Consider the following 5,744-nt stretch of genomic DNA (forward strand, 5'->3'; position numbering starts at 1 on the left):
ATTTGTAGGGGCGGTTCCTAGACCGCTCCTACAAATCGATTTGTAGGGGCGGCTATAGTACCAGTCGCCCCTATAATACCTATTTGTTGGGTTAGTTCAGTCTAGAACCGCCCCTATAGTAAATATTTCCGCCAAAAAAATTCAAATTTACAATTCAAATTTGATCAGAACATACATATGGCCCTGTTTGTTTCCGCGTATTCCTACGTTCGCGTTGCGAGTGAGCGAGGAAAGCGAGATAATCCCACCGAATGCCCCACAACCAACGTGCAACCGGGAATCACCCATGGCATGGAACACACGAAACTTAACTACGACCCACGATTCATAAAATGCAGCCTCCAAACCGCGTTCGCTCAAGAGTATTATATAAACTACAATTCACAAGAATATATACAATCCATCATTAAATAGACATAATTCATAAGGTAAAACTAATGTCAAATTCTATACACATTGTTATCAACAGCCTAGAGCTAGCCTTTTGGTCTCATGAAGGTGTTGGTATTGAGGATTTTTACCTAAGTCAGACTCTCGGTCATGGTAGGTGCCTTTGACATATACAATCTGGTCCAATATGAAGTTGCAAAGGTCACCGACGAGCTCTAAGAGTTGATCATCCTTGTATGGGTCTCTTTTCATTTCTTTCTCTTCTTTCCACTACAAGAGAACAAGTTTTGGTTTAGTATTTCATACCATGTATGAAGTTTTTATACTATGGGTGAAGAGGTTCAAACTTACCCTTAAGGGGTGTCTCCTGTAGGCATCGGTGTTACTCATCATAGAACATACATAGTATCCGCAATGTACACTCCCAGGCTTCTGCTTGGGGCACTGTGTGTTTTTCATATGGAAATATTAAGTAATGCTTTTGATAGCCATGTAATGGAGTACTGAAGAAGTAAGTTACACTTACCGCACATAGTATTTTTATAGCCAGCTTTTCCTTTCTTGCTGGATCATGCCTTCCGTGATGTTTAGTGACATAGAACCTAAATGCCATGTTCGAATTATTTTAGCAAATACAACTTATTAGTATCCAAAAGTGAACATTACAAGTATGTATACAAACATATGAGCTAATGAGGATTGTCGATATGTATATGTCTTGAGAATCGATATGAAGTCTTTGTATGTCAATGGGTCCCTATCTATTGAATCAAAGACCCATGCTATGCTCCTCCCGACATCGACGCCTATACAAATCCAGTGGTTGCTGCATGGATTTAATTATAGAACTAGATAAGCTCTTTTACATCGAATAAAATATATCGAACAAAGCTTTAAGTATAGAGTTGAACTTACTTGAAGTTGTATGGTAGCCATATAGTATAGTGTTGTTGGAGAATTTTAAAAGCTAGGGCAATGTATGCTGAAACCTTAAGGGACTCTTGCCTTAGTTTCTTCGTACAGATGTCCTCTTTCTCCTGAAGGGTCTTTCCAGTAGCTAGCTCTTTGTCATCCAGTTTCCACTATTTAGGGTAATTAAAATTTATTTGTGCTATAGCTTGAGGATCTATATACCCGGCTTTCACACTTGGCATTTGTTTTACAATGTGCACTTACATTCTATAAATCATGGCGTGGGTTAGTTACAACAAAATCCAAAGATTACATTCTTATCATATCAGGAAGACAAGGACTTCTAGGCACCACGTGCGAATTAGATTCATCTCCATTGCTCTGAGGTGAAAGCATGTCTACATGTCATTGAAGTCAAATATAATTTTTTCGGCTGGGCTTCCAAATGTGCCAATAGGGAAGCATGCTTGTATGAGGTCTATGCTCGTTGGGAGAACACACAAGTACCAATCATGGAACCTTCTCATTCCAAGTGGTAGGCGCTGGATGTCCCAGTTTGGTAGCAAGGGCTTGCCTCTTTCATATGTTTTTGGGCAATCCTTTGACCATTTGATGGCATCAACATTTGGATACTGCTTTGCTGTTTGGTGGAGTTTGCTAGTGATGGCCTCCCTAGAAGCCCATGATGGGACTTTTTTAACTTGGTTCTCAGGCTTGAACTGGTCATGGGCATACCACTTGTGCACCGACAAGATGTCTTTCATCGGAACATAAATTGGCCTTATGGTGATTGGATGCTTCTTTCAAAGTTCCCATTCAGGCATGTCCTCATCTTCTTATGCATCACCTTCTTCAGGAGGCACTCATTGTTCATGTATCGGCTATGCTTGTTGAGAAGACTATGGCATCTCATCATGCACTTGCTTAGTATGAGCTAGAGAAGGTTGTGGCTTATCAGGCACATGCTCGCTAGGAGGCAGGGAAGAATGTGGCATCTTAGGAATGTGGTGGTCATGAGATGGTGAAAATATCTCCCCATCCTCAACAACTCGCTCCAAATTTGGGAGAGGAGGAGGCGGCAAAAAAGCAGTCAATATAATGTCCCATTTGTGCCAGAGGATTAACAGCCCCATTACATCTCCGAGTAACACCAGCCCCTTAGGAGGTGCATAGTCTATCCTCCACTGCATGAACTCAGGCTTTATGGTATGCACCTCGACCCTAGTGTAGTCCTACGGTATCTTATTATTGTGGTGTAAGCCACCAGGAGGATGTGCCACACCCGTTGCCACCTCCATCACAATGTTCTACCATCTGCTGAGAAACACCAAGGTGCAACTAGTTGATTCCCGTATACGATTGACGGGGGTTGTGGCTATAGTGGAACCTTGGCTGCTATGAACTTTTGGAGGGCTACCAACTAATGCCAGTTCTCCCAGTGGCGTCATTAATGTTCGTGGCTCTATAGACAGTCATTGCTCCTCCAGCGCCTTCACAACTAGAGCCTTTACTTGCAGCTCAAGATTAGTCTCCTGGTCTCTGCCATGTTTCTTGTACATGTGCCTATCCTCTTTGAATCTGTGCTTCTAGGTCATCCTTTTCCCTAGCCCCCTAGTGCGGCCTGTGTGCTCCTTGTTTCCCAAGCCAAGGCTAAGCTCGTCCCTCTCTCTGGAAGGATTGAATGAGCCCTTCTCCTTATCTTCAGCATATTTTAGTATCCTTGATACTGCCTCTTGGGTCTCTAGCTTATCAAACTTAAGATTATCGCCGGATGATTCTATACTCCTCGCATATTTCCAATTCCTTGAGCGTACCTTCAAATTCGTCACATCAATATTCCCAGCAGTTGTGGCCTCTTCATCCATCTTCCTAAACTGCTCTTCCTTGGCATAGTAGCCACCGGGGCATAGATGATGGTGGTGTTTGTTCCTCTTTACTAGCTCAATGTTACAGGCACTGAACTCCAATGCCTCTGGTGAAGTCTTCTGAGCCACGAGCTCCTCCCACTGACTAGGAGTTATGTTGCTGAACTCGTTGAAGGGAGTTAACCCCTTTTGGATATACTTCTTGTTGAGCTTCGACCTCCAACGTTGAAATGACTCTCCTATGATCCTAAAAGCATTTTTTACCAGTTTGTGCTTACCCTCTGGAAACCAAAATTGAGCTTCAGCTACCTATCCCATAGTTCATCCTTTTTCTTCTCTGGTACCTCTTTCTAGTTAGGGAATGCTGGATTCAATTTATCTCTTACTAGGGCCCCGATCGCATTATGGAATTGTCCTCTTAATTCCTTTGGCTCAAGGATCTCCCATGATGGCTCAACCTCCGTTATCACATAGCATGCCTTATCTAGATATTGATTTGCTTTTCTATTCCCTCGTTTCCTCTTAGGCTTGGTAGTCATGATTGTGTCTTGAGGTTGTGGAGTAGAGGCCTCAATGTCTATTTCTGTGGCTATTGCCTCTGCTCTCCTTTCCTCTACTCTGTCTTGTCCAGTGAGATGTCGTGGATGTCAACGTCATCTTTTATAAGTTTTAGGAGGGACATGTATATACGATAGGTCAAAGTGTTAACATAGGTAACACAGCCAAAGCTTTAGCAAAATTTACAAGCTATGGCTTTTTCCCTACCTCCTTGTTCAGGTTAAAATCCTTGTCCAAATCTTCCTCCATTGGTCTCCTTCTAGCTTCACATGGTAAAGGATCCTCGAGACTTACATATCCCTCTTCTAAGTCCTCATCATCATCATCCTCTTCTTCTTCGCCTTCAGCAGCCTCTCCTGCTCTTCCTTCTGCTCCCTCTTCCTCCTCGTCACACTGCTCCTGAGTAAGCATTACTTCTAGATCCTTTTCTAACTCGTTATCGAACTGCTCCTGAGTAAGCTGGTCCTCTAGTGCTTGCTCCTCATAGGTTGGCTGCTCATCATGCTTGGGGCATCAGGCTACACTGGCTAGTGTCCACAACATTATTTCATGCTTTGTTCTAATAGATGAAAAAGTGTGCTTTAGGTACGTGAGAAGGTATAAGAAATCAAAAAGGTCTATAAACCAAAGTAGTCCTATAAAACAACAATATATAAAAAAACAAGTAGTAGCAGTAGTAGAGGCCCTAGAAACATGTCAATCGTCATCTAATCTTGAACTTGGAGCATTAAGGCATCATAACAGAGAAGAGAGGAGAAGGTAATGTAGGGGCGGTTGCTAATGATGCCAAGTTTGTCACAAGTTCTTGATCATCATCTCATAGTCCATATAATATATGGACTTGGACAATTTCATCATTGACAAAATAAAAAAGAGGAGAGGAGAGGGGAGATTTGGCAAAAAAACCAACAGCAGCTAGCATCACTAGCTAGTAGTACTAGTAGAGTAGGAGGAGGAGGAGACAGTAGTAGTAGTGTAGAGTAGTAGAAGTAGAGTAGTAGTACAGTAGACAATAGGAGTAGAGTACTAGTAAAGATCATTTAAAAACAATAGTAGTAAAGGAGTAGTAAGACAGCAGTAGTAAAGGTCAGATTTGATCAACACAACAGCCATCAGTTAGTAGCTAGAAGTAGCAAGTAGAAAGTAGTAGAGTAGAGTAAGTGTAGCAGTAGAGTGGTAGTAGTAGAGTAAGAGCAGCAACCACTTAGGAGTAGTAGTAGGAGCATCACTGAAAGAAGAGCAGTAGTAGGAGTAGCAAGTAGAAGTAGGAGCAGCCAACAAGTAGTAGGAGCAATGGCAGGAGTAAGTGTAGCAAGTAGAAGTAAGAGCAGCTAGCTTATAGGATAATAAATTAATCAAACTTCACATACTTTATCATGTAATGCAATGTAATTCATGTTCAATGGAATGTCAAACAATGCACAAAGCAGCGCATTTGCTGCCAGATTCATCCACACATGGGGATGCAACCATCGACTGGAGGATAGTTCACAGGCAAAATTTCGCTAGTCTTGTCCACTCCACCCCAGCAGAAATGGTCATCACATCATAGGACAAACATTACAAAAGCATTGTATCAGACTAGAGTAGCATTAAAAAAACATGGCATGTATTCAAAGCAGCAGCAACAGAAATTATTTGGATCACATAGCCAGATCAGATCATTCACAGTAAAAGGAAAGAAAGAAAAATGCAGACAACATTCAGTTTATTTATTGTATAAAGAGTCAGTAGACTATATAGCAAAACTACAACCCTAAGGGTGGTGCCTACCTATTGCATTGGGGCATGCTCACCATGTTCCACCCTCATCAGTAACAAGCCTCCCTCAGCACTATCCCTCAAAACTCAATGGAACAAAACTATGACTCAGTTCAGTGCGATATCAACAGAAGTGCAGGCAAAAAAACAACCAGTAGTAGATAGAGTAGCAGCAGGCAAAAATCCAGTGAACCAGTGAACTTAGTGCAGCAGGCGGCCCCATTAGTAGGCAAAAATGACATATGCTCAGTTGAAACA

Source organism: Miscanthus floridulus, chromosome 6, assembly GCF_019320115.1.
Source record: "Miscanthus floridulus cultivar M001 chromosome 6, ASM1932011v1, whole genome shotgun sequence".
Taxonomy (NCBI): Eukaryota; Viridiplantae; Streptophyta; class Magnoliopsida; order Poales; family Poaceae; genus Miscanthus; species Miscanthus floridulus.